This window comes from Dipodomys spectabilis, unplaced genomic scaffold, assembly GCF_019054845.1.
Source record: "Dipodomys spectabilis isolate Male_0828 unplaced genomic scaffold, ASM1905484v1 ptg000009l, whole genome shotgun sequence".
NCBI lineage: Eukaryota > Metazoa > Chordata > Mammalia > Rodentia > Heteromyidae > Dipodomys > Dipodomys spectabilis.
Genome location: NW_024870686.1, coordinates 4,797,238 through 4,817,892, shown reverse-complemented (window position 1 = coordinate 4,817,892; position 20,655 = coordinate 4,797,238).

The window sequence follows — 20,655 nt, the reverse complement described above, 5'->3', positions numbered from 1 at the left end:
AACTGTATAACATACACTTTGGGGGAAAAAAAGTGGGAAGGTTGGTATGATATGCATTTCAGTCTTGCCTGCATTGTGGAGAATAAGCTTCTATAGTTCAGAGTCCCACCAATAGTTTTCAGCTTTGCTTATTTTTGTCTACATGTTAAGCAGCTTATAATTAGAAAACTATACTTCATGAGATTTTCACAACTGCTTTAAGGTGTGTGATAATCTTTTTAAGTCCCTAATTTCTGAGACCTCCTACTTTGGTTTGTAATGAAGGAGCAATATTGTTGAGGTGACTACTGTGCCCCTAGTGGTCAGACATTCATATTGAAAGCATTTTTGTTCCTAATCACAGTCAAGGAATCTAGAACAAATAGTTCCAGGGATGGGCAGAATGAAAAAGGAGCAAATTCTATTTGGCTTTGTATGTGGACATACTGATGTTAGTACCTCCCCCATATTGCTTCATGTTGAATCTGAATTAGAAGAACACCAGAAACATTCACATTTACGAAAATTAGCAAAAAAAGAATATGAACATGGGTAAGAGGTGACACTGTCCAAGAAGAATTGCACTAATTACCTGATTGATAGACTTGTAACCACTCTGTTAATAATAACAAATAATAATCATAAAATTATATTTGGAAAATTGAACACAACCACATGGAAATTTTAGGACTTATAAGATTTCAACTCAGTGGATTCTAACTTTCCACTTTTTGTGCCCTTTTTCTATTCTCTCCCTCTTCAGAAACATATAGCTGTAGTTTTACTGAAGGTTCATTTCTCTAAGCAAATTTTTGGAGCTTTTTCTTTCTAACTTTTTCTCCTTTCTCTTTTGCCTCCAAGCTAGGACGAAAGCCTGTCAGTTAAGGAGCAGTGTCACAAAATGCCTAGTGATGTCATAAAGCTCTAGGAGATCTAGCAAAAGCTGTGATCTTCATTTTTATGTCCCCAGGAAATTATTGGTACCTAAAGGCCCATTGCATCCTCCGTATGTGCTTGAGTTGTTTGAGGAACAGTTAGGGCCTAGTTAACTTTGGGCATTTACACTTTTGGCCAATTTTTATAAAACACCGTGTAGAGAATAGAGATTTAAGGAGCCGAAGTTATTAAAATGGGGTGGGGTGAGAGGAAGCATGCCAATAAAAACAGACAACGTGGCTTTTTAATCCTCTGCTCAGGAATTCAGGCAAAAGGGGAATAAAATAATTCTACAGAGTCACTTGTAATTCAGCTTCAACTAAGCTCAGGAAACTAAATAATATTTCTCAGAAGGCTGATTTATGCACTTAAAGTAACTAGGTCCCTGGTGCCATGGGAAAGTAATACAACTTCTAGCAACATCCTAGCCTTGCACGTTCAAGCTAACTGCCGGAGTCAATTTCTAACTTCTCTTTAAAACATTTCAGAGCTGGCTCTGTTGGGACGATTACAGCCCTGGCTTCCCTGTTAGCAGGCGCTGGTGGACTGAGCAAAGCCCAGGGACCTTCGGCAGGATCCATATCATAAACATCCTCTGTTCCAACGTTTGTCTGTGAATCATTTCTTTGGGAACCTAAATGCATTTTGTAAAGCAGAAACAGAGGTAGACATAGTTAGGTTCCCTGGCGCTCATAACTCTCCAAAGTCTATTTAAAGTACATGCAGATCAAGTCCCCTCTGCTATATAAAAACTAGAGGACAGGCATATGATCAGATCACACACAACTGGAGTTGGGGAGAGGAGGAGGGAATCAGATTTAATAAACGTTTCCCCCCCCCACTTTCTCCATTTCCTCTTCCATTTATCCAATAATTAGAGGAGGATCAGAGATAGATGGACACTTTGGAAACACCTGATTGAGGTTTCTCAACATTCACAGGAATTTTTAAGAGGCCGTTGGCACCAACTCTTTATTATAAATAATTATGAATATTTTATCTGTTCTGACAGAGAAAATAGCAAGGGAAATGGCTCAATAGAAAAAGAAGGAAATCTCTAGCAATATCTAAGGGAGGAAGGGAGGCCCTTTTCGGGAAAGTTGTTGGTGCTGTAGAAGGGCATGTTTCAAAGAAGAATTTACTAGGAACCATGAAGTTTCATTTTTCTCCTTGGTTCCAACAACCCTCACTCACCCAGGTCTTTATTAGGCATGCTAATAAAAACATTTTTGGCAATCGATGTCTCTTTCTCCCCTTTCCAAAATACCCTGGCATAGTGGCACAAAGTAGAACTAACACATCCCACATGTAGGTAGTCAGAAGGAGACAGAGGGGAAGCAAAGGACTCAGACCTTTTTCACATGCTGGATAAGAAAGCTTTGATCATTTAGAGGAGGACTTGGGATTTTCTTGTTTCCTTCTGGTAAACTCTGGGGATCTGACTGAAACATTTATCTAATAAGTGTCAGAACCTTAACAGTGTTGTTACAGGGATGTGGGTGAAGCAGGGTGAAGGCTTGGGCAGGTACAGATGAATTATTTTTGACTGAATGTATTCTTATTGTGTGTTCATCTGCCCCCGTCCAGTTTCAAGCCTGCAAGGACTTCAGATACTGCCTGTCGGAAACTCCCCTTTGACACTGCCTTTTACAATGCCGTGTGGAGCTAAGCACTCTGTGGAACTAAATAATTTCAGCTGAATGGCTGAGAGAAAAATCATTCTCAAACTCCTGCCTGAAATCATCACTGGAGAAGTCTAAGAAGAAAGGCTCTGGAATAAATATTCCCTGCGGGACTGAGGGGTAGGTGATGGATTGGTTCTCACAGGATACACTCAATTTTAAATGAGAAATCATTTGAAAGAGTGCTGGGTTGATATCACCCCTCTCCTGCCCAAAACAAAACAGAATGAAGTCACAGGCAAATGCTAAAAGAAGGCAGGGGGGAGGATCCTACTAGAATGCAGATGAAGCAGTGTGGAGTTATAGGTGCCTAGTGTCCTCTCCAGAAGGTCTTCAATCATGGCCCGCTGGCACATGTGAAAATCTCCTCATCCTTCGATTTAACTCAGAGCGCTGGTTTGTTTCCTCATGAAGAAACTTTCCTTGAAGCTGGGCGCAAGTGCCTCATAGTTACTGAGATCTGAGAAAGTAGGCTGAGATCTGAGGTTTGAGACTCAAAGCCAACCTCTGTGCTACTCTTCTCCTCAATTTACCAACAAAATCCACAAGTGGAGCTCTGACTCAAATGGTAGAATGTCAAAATTGATGCTGGGGGAGGGGGGGAGCTTGAGGCCACGAGTTTACTGTGACTCAAATGGTAGAATGTCAAAATTGATGCTGGGGGGGGGGGGGGAGCTTGAGGCCACGAGTTTATTCTCCAGTACCGGCACCAAGTAAATGAACAAATAAATGAAGTCTTCAAGCCACAAAGAGGTAAATAGTTTTAAAAGGCATCTAACACTTAAAATATCCTAGGGTATGGGGAGAACTGTACAGATGAGATGTCAATGTTTTTCTTTCAATCCAGGCACTGGAAGCTCCGGCCTGTAATCCTAACTACTCAGAGGATCAGAGCAAACCTAGCCCAGCTAGGGAAGTCTGAGATACCCTAGCTCCAAAATAACTCACGAAAAGCTTGGCTAGAGGCAGGGCTCAAGTGGTACAGCATCAACAAAGCTAGCAACCTACACATGCCTGATATGCTGAGTTGAGACCCCAGTACCAAAAACATAGATAGAGGTATATAGACATAGAGCCGACGGAAAGTGTAAAGGAAAACACTCATGGGAAGTTTATCCATGTTTCCCCAATGTTTACAGATGGTATTATTTTCAAACCACTGACTCTGAATCAGCAAATGACAGGGATGACATGAGGAAACTGACAGGCCAACAAGTATTTTCAGGATTTTTCGAAAATGGCAAGAAAGTAGTTTTGAAGTCTATTCTTTGGTGAGCTTGTAATAGGTTTCTTGCTAAATTCTAGTAACAGCTGACCAGTTGTTGTATGCATGAAACAGTGAATGGTAACCAGAATGATGCCAATGAATAAGCCAGGCCATTTGCATTATTTTAGAGAATTTCTTAATTGATAAAGTGACTTTTTCCCCCTACTGCATATCTAGTATGCCTCCAGCTTTTTGAGAAAAAAAAGTTCTTTCATTATGCATCTGTTGGCAAGTTAGTTTTAACTGGAGCTTAGTTGGTTAGCTCCTAGCTAAGACGAAAGACTAATAAATCAGGACCCAAAGAGGAAGCACTTTTAGCAGCATCTCATGAGGCTTTGGCCCCAGCCCACGTTTACAAAAGTTGTAAAACATGGTTTGGAAAATCATGTTGGATCCATCAAGATGCATTTCAGTTCTTTTTATATTATTAAAAAAACATACTGTAGAAATTTAGGAGGTGAAGAATGTATTTTTAATAGTTATAATTATGAAGATTCTAGTGGGTGTCTCAATGTGACTCATAAGTGGGAAAAAAAAAAAAACAGGTCAAGCTAACACTGCCTGAGTCTATCACCAGGCAAGACAGAATCACACCACATCGGCTGTTAAAACTTACCTGGAATAATGTGACCAGGACACTGACAAATCATAACTCATTCAGAGAAAGAAGAATTTTGCTTTTTCAGAAGTGAAATCAAAACATCCAGGTTTGTCATCGCATGCTTAAGATATGCGATCGCTGGGGTATGGAATATGAATGTAGCTGTATGTAGTAGGAAGAATAGACTGATTGGTCTGTAGCCTATGTTACAGAAATAGTACTGTAATATGGGAGATGAGTAAATTGTCGTCGATGTTACAACTTAAGGAAAATATTTTACCAATTAGGAACAGGGGTCAAATAGCATATTCGAATAGGTCCATGGACTGGAATATTTGAAGCATGAGGGAAGGATCTGGAAGGCAGACACCAACTGAGGAAGCAGCAGCCTATAATTTAAATGAGAACTAGGTAGTGTGTTCGGAGCAGGTGTTCCTGCACTGGGACTTATTTCATCCTAAAGTGTCCCTGCCCAGCTGCAGGGAAGCCAGAGTGCATTTGTATGTGGAATTCTCTGAGGAGGTGGTCTGTCATAGTCCTCCGAACCCCGGTGATCCCATATCCTAAACCTTCAATGTGCATTGTAAAGAAAAGAATGTTGGCCAGTGGAAGGACACTTGAGGGGCACTAACTTTTAATGTGTGGGTAGAGGAATGAAACATCGAGGAAGGCGGAGAGGACAGTTGGGCAAGTACGTAGTGATGGAATGCCACGGAAGGGAATTTCAAACAGTGGGCACGTCCGGTGGTTCGAACGCCAAGTAAGTGGGAAACATTTCATGAGACAAAAACAATACTTGCTCGGATAAGGTGAGGTCTCCATCTAGAACCAGTAGTTGATGTGCAATACAGGAGCTGTCCGCAAGCCAAGTGGCAGACTAACTTAAAAGGAATGGTGCAGAAAAAAGGCTGAGAGGCCAAATGAAGGAAAGCTTTGATAGAGAGAGCTGGAGGTTTAGGAAAAACCTCTGGAGAGGGGGATTATAAGCTACTTTTGAGAGCCAAAGCATCCCTTTCTTTTATAATGGTCAAAAGCACTGTCTAGTATTTGAACCTTTTTCTCTTCTTCTATTAGGTCTTTTGAGTAAAAATCAGATTCTTGAGGTAAGAAGTATCAAACTGTTTGACTCTTGTGTGACGCCCTCCCTTCTGCTTCTTGCCCGTAGGAAGAGGGACTAAATCCAGTGAGGAGTCTAGCAGAATGTGATGAGGAATCAGAATTTCACTTGAGGGAAAATGAAGAGCCTCCTTCTCTAGATTCTGAGTAGCAATAGATCCTGATTCAACAAAAAAGTTCTTAGCAAAGAACATTCTGAGTCCCCATGTTGAATACAGAAATGGTAGGGGCCGGGGGAAGTGCAGGTGTTTTGTGCCTGATCTCTGGCCAGGGCAGTGGAAATGGGAAAGAAAGGCCAGACATGAGAAACACTACCTTATTCTGCATAGAGATTGCAGGAACAGAGCTCACCTTGCCTTCATACTGGTCTTAGTAGTTGTGGCTCAGAATGAAACAATGTGGGGAAAAGCCTAGGGATCAATTGTCATATCTTTTTATAAATCACATAGACAACTAGGGAAGAGAACACAGAAGCCATAGAATCTTCCTGTTGAGGCACAGAACAGAGAGGATCAAAGTACATTTTGTGGCCCGCCACTGGTGGATCACCCCTGTAATTCTAGCTACTCAGGAAGCTGAGATCTGAGGATGGTGGTTTAAAACCAGCCCAGGCTTGAAATTCCACAAGACTCCATCTCAGGTCCTCAGCCCCTCTCATGTCACTTCCTGGAGCACCAAAACTCCACCCTGCCTCTCCTGGGGCTCCCACCAGTTCCTCGGGTATAGGTCTACATTCCCACTCTCCTCCCAGACTTAGCTGCTCTAGAAGTGTCCCGCCTGCCTCTTGCCCCGATATTATAAAGATGCCCAGAATAGGGACAGGGACCGTTTTGCTCCCACTACTATGAGGGAGATGGCCTTGTCAGTCCCTCTGATAAACCTCCTTTTCCTTTATGTGACTGTGTCTGCGTGGTCTTCTGGGATGGGTGCTTTCACCAAGCAATCACCAAAGAGCCAGAAGTGAAACTGTGGCCACACTTTGAGAGAGAAAGCAAAGGAAGGGACAGCGCCCAGGCACCAAGTTGAAGTCCGAGCACAAACACACAAAAGGCATATCTTGTGGTATGGTAGTATATACCTGTAATCCTACCACTTCTCAGACTGAGGCAGGAGGATCATTGGGTCCTGAAGTATATAGTGAGACAATCTCACTATATAGAGAGAAAAGGAAGGAAGGAAGGAAGGAAGGGAGGGAGGGAGGGAGGGAGGGAGGGAGGGAGGAAGGGAGGGAGGGAGGAAAAAAGGAAGGGAGGGAGGCAGGGAGAGAAATAGAGGAGGGGAGGGAGGGGCAAGAAGGAGAAGGAGAAGGAGAAGGAAAGGGGAGTGGGTGGGAGGTGGAGAATACAACTTGACCAGATTTTGTCTTCTAGGTGATAGAATGTAAGTGGAAAGTTTTATAAATATTTTGGAAGTAATGTTTTAGAAATTCTTCGAGGATTAGCTTGGACCCTGAACAGATTAGGGAGTGTGCATGCTCTGTGTAGGGGAAGGACAGAGAAAGAGATGGAAGGGGAAAGGGAGTGGGAGGGGGAGATGGCAACAAGGAGAAAGGAGGTCACTAATGACTTGGCACAGGTAACTTGAAATGAAACTGGATTTTAGTTAAAGTACCTGATTCCTCTGCTTGAATCAGATACTTTACATATCTTTTTAGTTTAAATTTATAATAATAGATAAGGAAAAATACTACAATGTGAGTGAGGGAAAAGGAAGATAACAAAAGAACCTGAGTGTCTTAGTTGCTGACGGTCTTTGGACAGGAACCCTTCCATTGGCCAAATAAGCAGCCTTGATGTGCAGAAACATGTGCCCTCTCAGACAATGAGGATGCTCAAGATTAAAAGCAAGCAAACAAACAAAATCTGTGAGCTTTAAAAAAGGACTAATCTCAGAATGCAAACTGCCATGAAGGGTGTCAAGGGTAAACTCAGGTCAAAGAGTATTTATTCACAGAGTGGTTAAATTATGTGGCCTTGTGGTCTCCTCTTCTTTGAAGATGTAGTGATGCTCACTAGAATCCCCTTACCAAACAAGATGACCACGCCCACTCAGTAGAAGAGCTGGGATGAGGATGAAGGCTTGCTTCCTGCTATGACTCTGAGAGTTGCTCCAGGACCCTCCATCCTGGACTCTGCCAGCCTTTGGGAACCATGAAAGTCTGGGGCTTATTTCTCACTCTGACTTCTCCTCCATCTTGTAGGATGGTTGGACTGACTTCTACTGCCCATGTGTAATTGTCAATGTGTCGGCACTGATTTGCTGGACTCCATATATTTCACCCTTCCTGTCTCCATGGAGGAAACATGGCGTCAACAGACCGTGGCTGCTTTCTGTGCTCAGTAACAGCAGGGAATGGGCTTGCCACTCCGCTCAGGGATGGAGCACTTGAAAGAATAGAGGTTGCTTGCTTCCAGAGCTCGCTAGAAAAATAAATGTGGCCAAATTCTTTCATGCTGGGTGGATTTAGCTGCGCTCCCAGGAGACTAATACTTCTTGTGAGGGTTTTTCTCTTGAAATCCTGGTGAATATTTGAAAAGAGGTCCCTACAGAGAAACTCAATCTCTATCACAGGCCCAATGGCCTCTGAATTATGTTTCAGTTTCTAGTGCGAATGCTACATTAATGCAGCATCATGGGTGACAATGAAAATGCGCCCATGTCAGGAAACTCAAATTTATGACCGGCAACACTTTTAACTTCTCCTACTCTAGTATTCTTTGTGTTTTATGTTATTGTACTTCCAGTGAAATTGATGCCTCAGTGTGCATTGTGAGTGAGTTATGGCTACTCTGGGAACATTAACTTTTGCATTTCCTGACTTCTGTGTGTTCAAAGGGACATGCTTTCAAAACTGGTCTCGAAAACAGCACAGCAGACTGGCTGACACTGTGTCATTCTGTGTGCAGTGGGAATGGGATGGTGGGTGATTCTCCAGGTAAGAAATATACCATGTCAAGTAGACACTCAACCCAAGTGACAAGTCTAAGGTAACAGAACAGGTAAATAGTCTGAATATGTTGTTATTGAGTGCTATTGTTTACTGAGCCCTTACTGCATGCCAGGAAGTGTTCTTAAGTTTGTCACTTTAGTTTTGTCTCAATCTTTTCAATCAGGGCATACTATTCTCAGAAAGGCACTCAGTGATGGGGCATGGGGAGAGGTTCTATATTTGTGGCCCCAAAGCCCAAGCTTTATTGAGGTGATGGTGCTTCTGCAGTCATCAGACCTGATAGGTAATTCTAGCTAGTCCTCTGGAGCTACCTCATGTTCTCAAAGTTTTAAGCTTATTTCTGCTTTGTTGAAAAAGCATTTCACATACTGATCAGATCATTTTTGCTTTTGCAGGGGGCGGGAGGGGGATGCAAGTCATGTTTATTTATGACTTTGCTATTAGTATGTGTATTCTTTCCCAAGAATTTCAAACTTACATGGTTGGTCCAGTCAGAGGGATAGAAAGGTCTATCATAGGCTTCACAAGGCCTGGAATTTTTGTCTATTATGATCATTATCTGGAACATAGCAGAGTGCTTAGTGCATAATTGCTAATAGAACGAATTGTTTTATTATACCTCCTATACGACCCTGTCCTTTCCTGCCATCTTGAGCACAGTTGTGTTCTTTGTACTTTGGAAACTTTCTGATTTTTTACAGAAATTGCCTTCTCTGATCCTAATCCTAACAGCAACTTAAGTTTTTGTTAAAAGTGTTCTTGAGGTAGGGGCTTGCTGTAAGGGATAGGTTTTGAAGACAAATGTTTGGTACCAGGCCTATCACCACCATTTTCCAGGAGCAATTGGACTGAACATAGGAGACATTCCTGACTACAGCAGACTAGACTAAGCATACAAACTTCAGTTTTTAAAAGCCTTCATGTGTGTGCATGCCAGCATCTGCAACTGTTTCAGTTATTTCTGCCTTCTGGGGGTGGGGAGGTTCTTCTCATATGCCTCATCCTTCTGAAGTAGACCCACAGTTTTCGGACATTAATTCGTATGTTTCTAAGCCCTACAGTCCACAGCCTCAGCACCTTCTACCTGTGTCTACATTACATCCATTCCTGCAAGTTAGGGGCTGTGTGCCCTGCTGTGTGTGTGCATCACTCTATGTGCTCATCTTTTCTTGCTTTGCTAGAATAAGTGACCCCAATGTCATTACACTAATAACTAAGCTTTCAAAGCAGTTTTTCTCAGGTGGCTCATTGGCATTCTTGTAGAAGTTCACTCCCCTGGCTCATGATCTCATTGGATTCTCATTTCCAGTGAAGGCCAACTTCTACCAGCTACCAGTGGCTCACATCTCAGTTCAAAACCAGCCCATATATAAAAGTCTGTGAGATTCTTGTCTACAATAAACCAGCAAACTTGACCTAGAGGTGTGGTTCAAGTTGTAGAGCATCAGCCTTGAGTAAAAATGTCAAGTAAGGGCATGAGGCCCTAAGTTTGTTTTTTAAAAAGGGGAGGGGGCAACTGTTAGGAAGGTGGAAGACAAAGAAACAGGCCAGATTCTCCATCTCCACAGGAGAGGAGCCTCACAGCTGAGGCTTCTCATGGGAATGGAGGTTGTGTGAGGGGATGGATTTGGGATCAGGCTTAGGTGGGTCTTAACAAGGCAGTAGAAAATTTAAAAAAAATAGGCTATGGTCTCTTGGGAGCCAAGGGTACCCGCCCCTGATAGAATGCTCCACCTAGGGTGAGGGAACTTTCAGCTAAGCCAAGGTCGGAATGATCTGCCTGAGGTTAAGCACATGAGCACACACCTGGTACTTTGCTTGATCTGGGGAATAAGGCAGGAGTCAACCCTTCGCCAACTTCCTCTCAGGATGATGATATCCTTGCTACGGAGTACTTCTGCCCTTCCTCAACACTGCTCTATCTAGTTTACTAAATAGCCTCACTCCATTTTTCTCTGAGATAAAAATGCATGAAACAGTTAAAGACCTCAGAGTTTGACTCACCATCTTGCCACTTAACACCTGAGTGACAAGGGATTGTCTTTCCCTCAGACCTTTAGGTAGCAATGCCCTCTTCACAAGGATTGGCCAATCATTGGTATCCACCTGCCATAGTCTTTTTATTCTTCAACTGTTGTTATTGTTGCTAAAGCAAAATGTCAGATGCTGGATGGTGTATAAAGAAAAAAAGACTTATCTGGCTTATGATTCCAGTGATTGGAAGTCCAGATAGTATGGTGGCAGCATCCTGGTGAGAGCCCCTGCCCTCCTCAGAATATAGTGAAGAAGCAGAAAGAGAACTGAGCACAAAGGACGAAGAGCCTCAGTGACCTCAATTCATAGCACTTTATTCTTGCAAAGACAGATCTAATCACACAAGACTGTACTCACTCCAGAGAAGTAGCACAGATCCATCCACTACAGTGGATCACTTACCTACTTTCGCAGAGACCCCCACCTGCCAAAGCTTCTACCACCTCTACCTGCCACTGCAGACCAACAGGTAAAACTTCTGTTTCATTCCCAGCCATACTGAAACCAAAGTGACACCACCAAGAGTTCCCTATCCCTAGTGAGAAGACTCTATTGATGGTTCCCTGCAAGAAGCATGTTGTTGACAAGAAGAGGAAATTAAAGAGCCATCAGCCCAATTTTTCCATATTGTTATAATGTGAGGATGACTATGTTTAGTAATTTGATCTTTCTTATAATTAATGAAGTAATGATACCTAATTAGTTCGTTTTTTTGTTTTTTTGTGTGTGTGGGTTTTGTTTTTTTTTTTTTTTTACCATGAATGTATGTACTTCGCTTGAGCTAAAAGTTCTTTTTTTCCTGCTGGGATTCATTTTATTTATCCTTTTCAGTAGAAACCTAGGAGGTGCCCACTGTGTATTTAATGCTCTCTTTTACAGAATACAGAAAAATCTTAATAAGTGATGGGAACTCGTTGTGACAAATGTTACTGCAGTGTCTGATATAAGAGTTCATTCCCATTCCAGGACAGAAGGCATTTGTGGGAAATTCCCTCTCCCCCTCCCGGGGAAGATCCCTCGAGATCACTTCCTTTTCCGAAAGGGAGATTTCCCTTGCCGTGTTTCACATTATCAGAAGACAAAGCTGTTCAGAAAGCAGCTGGCCATGCACCTGGCAGTTGTAGGGAAGGGAGGCCATTCAGGATGGTTGCTCCACTGTAATTACTTGAAAAACTCTCTGAAGGTTCCTGAGCCTGTAATGGGCAACAAGACTATGTATGTGTAAGGTGCTGAGGGGAAGAATGTCTGCTGTGATGGATGCGAAAGACGCCTCAGTGTAACAGCCACGGGTGAGTCAGTCCACCTGCTCTTAGTGCTCTTTGTTTCTTTGTCTCTTTGTTTCTGGAAGCCAACGAGTTCTTGGGAATCTAAGACCCATCCACACATGCGTTTTTATCCATGCAAAGTGTCCCTGTTCCTTAGCTCTGCACCACCAAGCAACAGGTTATTCGAAAAGAGCTTCAGTTCCATGCATGTCTATGAATTAAATGAGTTCTACTCCATTCACTGCCCCAAACACACACACACACACACACACACACACACACACACACACACACACACACAGAGAAATTCTTAATGTGACTGTTCCCCCTTAAGGTTTGAGATCGTCTTATTTCTAAACATTCTGATTTATTGTCAGACTTTGTTTCAAAATTATGTATCCTGATATGAGGTTTACAAATGTACAACAACCACATGAATATTAAGCTCCCTAAGTCTTCTACCATGTTACACACACCTTAAGGGTATTACTTTGCAATGACAAGAGCCCTGTTTTCTCTTTGTCCCTGTGGTCCCCATCCAAACAGGGCACCATTCTTAGTTATTTCCTTATGTGCTCTCTCTGTCTGGGTCCTGGCATTTCCATCCTACTATTACCATCTGGTGACAGAGAATGGCATCAGCGGCTAGGTCAATGTGAGAGGTGATTCTCTGGAGATCATCTCAGTTATCTAGCTATGTCTTCGGCTTCTCCTCCTGTGCAGAAATTAGCTCAATGTTGGGGAAGGGACAAGTCACACGATTTTATTATTTCGTGTCTTCCACTCCCATATATAACCTGGGGGAAATCATTTAACCTCTCTGTGGCCCTTTTCCCCTCATCTGAGAAATGGGGATGAAATCTACACCAATTTAACAGTGCTGCTGTGAATATTAGATGGATTCGTATACATAATTAGCACAGTCACTGGAAAATAGAGAACACAACAGAAATATTTGCATTTATTATTATTATTATTACAATCTATTAATATCAGTACAAGGGGCTCCCGAGTTTTCTGTGACACACATAGTTACAAGTGGCCTTTTAAGCTGCAGCCAGCAAGGCAAAAGAAGAAGAGTAACCTCAACAAAGAAAGCCCTCCTTCCTCCACCCTGCACAAGGTATTGCAGGTAAACTATGAGGGTTGTTGTGATCCTGCTGACTGCACAGAGTGGGTCCCACAGCTAACTTTGCTCCAGAACTTCTTTCCTCTCCCTGTTTGCCTCCTTTGCACGGCCTCCCGCATCATCAGGTTGCTAGCTGTCCCTCTTTTCTGACGCAGACAGAAGGCATCTTAAAAATGAACACAGAGAAATCCAAAGCCAAACATCACGACTTTATCTATTACTTTTACCACCATCCCCTTCTCTTTCCCTCTGGCATGATGTTCCTTCTCATACAGTTGTGGGTCTTTCTTAAGAACATGCCCGCCCTTTCCCCATTAACTCCGGAACAAATCATGGCATGTGCACTGAGCTGGAATCTGAGCTCTAACTTTTACCCCCCAAACTATGCATTTATAAGTATTGGCTTATAGTTCTATTCAAGTCTAAAGGACATGTTCAAATACTTTCTGTCTATTCAGATTACTGGTAACTAGGTGATGATATGTTTTTTTCAGGTGGTTTTATTTTATTTAAACTCTAGCCTCCTTCTCTTAACCTTGAGATTGTTGTTGTTTTGCTTTCATGGGATTGGTCAATTTATGTTTTGTTGTGTAGGGAGAAAAGTATGTCATATCATAGTGTTGAAACAGAGGCCAGCTTGCTTTCAGAAAATGTGGTTTCCATAAGATAGGAGAGCATGCTGACTTTTTCTTCCACACAAATAACATCCCTTATCTAAACCTGTGAATGAGATAGCGTAACCTAGAAAGTAGAGGAGAATGTTTACAAAAATATGACATTTAAGGGTAAGGGGGAGCACAGAAATGGTGGGAAAAGGGGTGAACAAATGCAGCCGTGATACCCAACTACACACGGCTGAAAATGAGCCCTACAGCTTGTGGGGTTGGGTCGTGGGGTTTCAGGAGGGAAAAGTTGTGAGAACATGAGGGAAGAGGCGACACTGTTCAAACAGAAATGCACTTCTTACCTGACTTACATAACCTAAATCCCTCTCTACACCATCTCTACAATAGCAATTTAAAAAAATTCTGTGGAATTTGTCATTAGTAAAAAGTAATTCAGTTACTCAGAAGAGTGACATCTGAAGGGCTGTGGTCTGAAGCCAACCCAGGCAGAAAAGTCTTTTTGAGAAAAGTCTATGTTTGTGGCTTCATCTAAAAATAACCAACGGAGTGCTGGGCAAGAGGCATGGCTTAAGTTGGTAGAGTGCTGGCAAGCCAAGCAAGCTCCAGGCTCTTGAGTTCAAACTCTAGTAGTGGCAAAAAGTAAGAGAAAAAAGAAAAAAAAATCCAGGTGGTAACCAAGAGTGATTGAGTAATGTGCATTAAATTTAGAGATTCAAGCCAGAAATATGGGAAAAACAAGAAAGAGAGAGAAGGAAATACAAGCCAAGCAAAAATAAACATAGTTTACAGTCAACAAATCCCACTGTGGTCAAGTCAGGCCCTGGCTAAGCTCTGGTGACATGTCTGAGATGGTATTAGTGTTGGGCAAACAACACACGAACTGACCAGTGACTCTTGCCATGAACTTTGGCCACAACAGCAACTAGTAAGCACAAGTGATAAATGGTAGCAGTCAGAAGGCAGGCCAGAGGCTAATCAGAAGGTGAGACAAGAACATTTTCTCTTATTCTACTTGGCTAATCTGCTTTCCACTCTCCACACAACCTTCTTTAGTTTTACACACCATTACACGAGACATTCATCACCATCTCCGCTGTAGGTTGTTTCTCAGAGCTGGACTACAGCTCATACAACCCACTGTGGCTGCTGTCACCCTGCTATGCATGGCACACACCTGTAATCCTACCTACTCAAGGCTGAAATCGTAGAACCATGGTTCCAAGCCATCCCAAGGAGGAAAATCTGTGAGAATCTTATTTCCAATTAACCAATAAAAAATGGAAGAGGGGCTGTGGCTCAAAGGGATAGAGCAGTAGCCTTGAGCAAATAAGCTTAGGGACAGTGCCCAGGCCTTGAATTCAGCCCCAGGACCACCAAAAATAAGAATACAAATAAAAATGCATGAAACATTAAAACAAAAACACCATTGCCAGATAAAGGCAGTGGTATGGAAATGAAGTATGGAGATAAAGCCAGACAGATTGAGTAAAAACATGGCAAACTTCATAAATGTAAACATAATATTCTGAAGGTTTATAAATCCAGTTTAGTATGATCTCTTTTGGGGGGGGAAGGAAAAGTTATTATAGCCCCCAATACTGGTAAATCAGATAATCTTAGAGAAGAGTATCTGAGTCTTCTTCATGGTATCCCCCCCCCCTTAAAAAATGAGAAATTCCATTCTTAGGTAGGTGTCCTTCATTATGATAATGGCACCTGGACTTCCTAATTGAATTCTTGGTGGGGCCCAAGGAAGTAACCATTGTTCCTTTAGCCAAGGTTTTGGTTTGGGTTGTTTGGTTTTTGGTTTTTTGTTTTCCTCCTCCTGCACTCCTTCAGTAGATTATTTGTCTACACCTGGCTGGCAAAGATGAAGATTTAATATATGTAGGATTTAATATACTTCATCTTCATTCTTGAAGACTTTTTTCTTGGTATTGAGTTTCAGTATATCACTTATTACTTCATATTATTTGTACACATATTTTATATTCCTATATATCCTGATAAGTGATTGTTTTCCTGATGGCCAGATTCAATTTCACAGTTCTGTCCTTGAAACCAGAGTACATTGTTAACCTTTGCTAGCAGGAATGGGATAGATACTTACTTTCTCAGAGGTGTGAGGATCTGTAAATTGGGAGGGACCAGACAGATAAACTTGATAGAAATAATTTCCTGGAAAATTGGGTTAGAAGAGGTAAAGATAGGTACAGCATTTTCAAACAATTCACATTCTATATAAAGTTGTTGTTGTTGTTCTTTACTTTTCCTGCTGTGGGGCTTGAACTCAGAGCCTGGGCATTGTCTCTGAGCTTTGTGATCAAGACTAGTGCTCTACCACTTGAGCCATAGCTCCACTTTCAGCTTTTTTGGTGGATAATTGGAAATGAGTCTCACAGACTTTCTTGCAAGAACTGGTTTTGCACCATAATCTTCAGATCTCAGCCTCCTAAGTAGCTAGAATTATAGGTATGAGCCACCTGCTTCCAGTGAACTTTTTTATTTTCTTTATTCACATGAGGCAATCTGTTTTGTGGGGGCTATACTGGGACTAGAACTCAGAGTCTCACATTTGCCATGCCTCCAGTCATTTTTGTTCTGGTTTTTGTTGTTGTTGTTGTTGTTGTCTTTCCCAGTCCTGGGGCTTGAACTCAGGGCCAGGGTGCTGTCTCTGAGCCTCTTTGTGCTCAAGGCTAGCACTCTATTACTTGAGCCCCATTTCCAGCTTTTTCTGAGTAGTTTATTAGACATAAGAGTTTCACAGAGTTTCCTGCCTGTGCTTGCTGTTCTCAGACCTAAACTTCCTGAGTAGCTAGGATTACAGGTGTGAATTAACAGGGTCTAGTTTTGTTCTTGTTATTTTTTTAAATATTTTTTTATTGTAAAAATACTGTACAGAGGGGTTTCAGTTACATGAGCAAGGTAATGAGTGCATTTCCTATCAAGCATTGTTACCTCCTCCTTTGTTTTTCCCCTACCCTCCCTTCCCTCCCACCTCCACAACTACATTCCCCCTCTCCCCCTCTCTCTCCCTCCCCACTTAAATTGTAAAGTTCGTTTTTCAACATAGTGTCTTGTACATCTCATTGTTACAATGGGTCAACCTGTATCCCTATTTAAGCATTTTGTTTTTTCCCTTCCCCTTCCCAAACTAGAGAAGTGTATATACAATATGCAGCACACAGGCATCAAATACAGTGAAAACAGAGGTTATACCTTTGGGGAGGAACATAGAAAGAAACAAAACAATCATATGGTACGTTATAAATATGTTAGGAACAATAGCAAGAAAGAAAAAACCACTTGTGTCTCTGGGGTTCATTTCACTTAAGATCATCTTATCTGGTCATATGTACATAGCTTTTGACCTTTTCTGCTTGTTATTTTTGAAATAGGGTCTCACTCTTTGTCCAGACCATCTTGACCTGTGTTCTTCCTATTTATACTTCCTGTGTGCCACCATGCTCAACTGAACCCAGGATCTCACAAACTTTTCACCTGGGCTGTCCTAGAACCTTGATCCTCCTAATCTTAGCCCCTGGAGTAGCTGAAGATTACAAGTGTGAGACATTTTGCTGGATTACTTGATTCCATCTTCTAATGTCATTAATTCACATTGCAAATGAATATATTGGTGACTGGTAATAATCATACACATTTAGTATTTATATTTATCAGGGTGAGATTATAACCTGACTTTGTCTGTAATATGACTTTTCTGTATTCCAAGAAGGCTGATCCTTTGGTGTGGAAAGCAGAAGGAAAAGAAACCACAGATCTGTAAACCCCTGGGCTATTTCTTTTCTTCTTTTTTTTTAATCTTGGCAGTGAGAGTTGCAATATGTTGCCACCTATTAATTAAATCTGTCCTCTGGTGAATTGGCTAAGAGAAAACTCTTTTTCTTTTTCTTTCTTTTTTTTTTATTTAAGGAACTAAATAAGAAGAGGAGGATAATAAGTAGAGGAAACCACTTGGGTAATCAGAACCTTTGATGTAGCAATACCCTGCCATACCTTTCCCCAAGGACTCTCAGAATGCTGCAGAGAGGTACGAAAGCCAAGCAAGAGCCTACAAAATTTGGCTGGAAATTCATCACTGAACTATTACCTGGCTTTACAATACATTAATAACTAATGCTGTAACAAGAAGAAGAGCCAGTTGTGATGTTTATCATGGATCAAAGTAGTATAGGTGAATGAAATTTTAGAGGCCATCTTGGTTCTACAACATGACTCACATTACCATGCCAAAGGTCTTTTTGGAAGTATATAGGCAGTTACAGAGCCTTTCTCTTAAAAAAAAAAAACTGCACATTCATGCAAATTTACCCTTAGCTTGAGACTCCATGTGTTTTCTAATACAATTCCTTGTGAAAGACAAGAAAAGCACATTTCAGGAAGAGCTGGAAATTTGCTCAAGATCGTATAGGAAGTTAGTGGAATCATTGTAAAGTTTTCATAGAAGTCAAGCTGCAATTCTGGGTTTCATCCAATACATTTTCCTCCATGTGTAGTAGTGTTCAACAAATAGTTTCGTCTGAATAAAACTCATCTCTTTGCTCTTCAGGAGGGAAACTGAAATAGAAATAGAATACATCCTGTGCCAAGCACTGTACCAGCTCTTTTCACACTTACTATTTTGCTCCTAATAGTACCACAAATAACATAATTTTTATTTCACAGTGACAGAATGGAGATTGAGACAGGTGAAGTGAGGTTCTCCAATTTACCATGACACCATAAAATAGGAGTCTGGCATGAATCCTTAGCTCTTACTTCAGCTTTAGTTTTCTTTTTCTTAGGCCTCTTTGCATTTTATTATGCTAAGCTGACCCTCTGGGAAGGCTTCTTCTGATCCAAAAAGTGGAACAAAGCTTATTGTCAGTACCAAAGCAACCATGATTAAGTACATTTAATAAAACAATACGTTCTGTAGAAACCTATCCATATCATTGTTTAGAAAAGTATCTTTACAAACCTCTGGCACAGTTCTTCCAGGCTATTATTCTAGCCAATTTACCTATAACTCCCCATCCTGTTTAAAATGTTGGCCAGAATTGATCATTCAGCTGGTAGAAGTAGGCGGGATAATTCCCTATTAACATGTCTTAAAAGCTTTAATGATTTGTCTGCAGTTTCATTGCTGTAGTTCTCTTTCTATGAATTTATCGGAAGCTTGACTACCAAACAAGAATAGCAATATATGTGTAACATAGTTCTCATGATATAAAAATTATTGATAGGAAACAAATACGTATCAAGCAATAGAAAAACAGGGCCTGGGGCTGGGAATGTGGCTCAGTGGTAGAGCGCTTGCCTTGCATGCCTGAGGCCCTGGGTTCAATTCCTCAGCACCACATAAGCAAAAAGAAAAAAGCCGGAAGTGGCGCTGTGGCTCAAGTGGTAGAGCGCTAGCCTTGAGCTGAAGAGCTGAGGGACAGCGCCCAGGCCGAGTTCAGGCCCCACGACCGGACCCAAAAAAAAAAAAAAAAAGAAAAACAGGGCCTGCTTGTGAAGCACAAATGAGAAACCATGAGCAATGATATTGTAGACATATTTATTGGAATAGAATATTCCTCAAGATACAGTGTTTGAATTAAATACGATTATATTAAACATACAATTGTTTTATGTGCTCATTTTTTAAGCTCTATAAGTCATATGATATGATGCTTCTTTATGGATGCTTATTGATGTTTTTTGATGCTTTTTCTTTTTTCCTTTTTGTTTGACACTGTGATGGTCTATATGTGCCTTTTTGAGGGATCTAGTGTCTCAGATATTTATTTCACTGTCTAATATTTCAACTTTTTCTTTGTGCTTTTTGAAAAAAAATCTATCTAGGATAACTTCCCTTTACATTGCAACTTCTAGTCTATCTATACCTAGTACAACTATGATATGGACCAGTAAGATTTAGTTCTCAAAATGTAAATAAGATGGAATTTGGAAAACATCTTCATTTAACAAATGTTGATTTCTAAGAGAGCATCTTTGCAGTAGACCAAAACCACTATTTTGGAAATCTAATCATGAGTCCTGGTTCTCTCTTTCTTCTGAACTTCTGCTTTAAAATCTTAAATTTGTCTCCCAATAAATAAGAGGCTTCTGGCTATGCAGATCCTAGAGAAGGAAAAGATGAAAGTGTATTTGGGTATTGAAACCTTCATTCCCGCTATCCTTTAACTTCATAGTTCAATTTGAAAAGGAGAAGATCTTTATAATAAATCTTTCCATTTAAGAACATGTTATATTTATTAAATAGCTGAGTTGTTATATATCCAAAAATACACTAGCATTTTCTTCATGAACATCTTATACACTTACTATTATGTTCATACACACATAGGTTACAGTGGCAGTTATTGGAGTATAATTTTTTTCTTTTCAATTTTCACATTCTTGACAATGTGGAGGAAAGTAGTTTATTTTTCTTTGTTGCTTTTGTACTAGCTATTTTGTTAAGAGTTTCATATTTTCTATGATATGTCCTTCAGGGGTGAGGGATCCATTTTTCTGCTAAGTATCATTGGATATTTATAATACCATTCATGACTTATAAAAATTACCCATACAGGCAGATGGGCCTTGGGGCAGCTATAGAGAGCCAAGGAGAATAGACATGTTTGTTCTGTCAAGTACTAAATTATGTCATTGGCCTTGTATGGCCCACGAGCCAGCCATCCCTCACCCTTGGGACAGTCTCTCCCTCTGAATATTTCTTTCTTTCATTTCTCACTATGTTAAGAACCTAAAGAAAACTAAAATATTAAGAGTGTAGCACAAGTTGGGCATCAGTAGCTCATGCCTTCAAGAGACTAGCTATTCAAGAGGCTGAGATCTGAGTATCACAGTTCAAAGCCAGCCTAAACAAGAAATTCCATAAGACTCTTATCTCCAATTTAACCACTAAAAAAGCCACAAGTGGAGCTGTGGTTCAAGTGGTAGAGTGCTACCTTTGAGCAAAAAGCTCAGGGACAGTAGCCAGGCCCTGAGTCCAAGCCTCAGGACCAGCACAAAAAAAGAGTGTAACATGGGGCTGGGAAGGTGGCTTAGTGGTAGAGCGC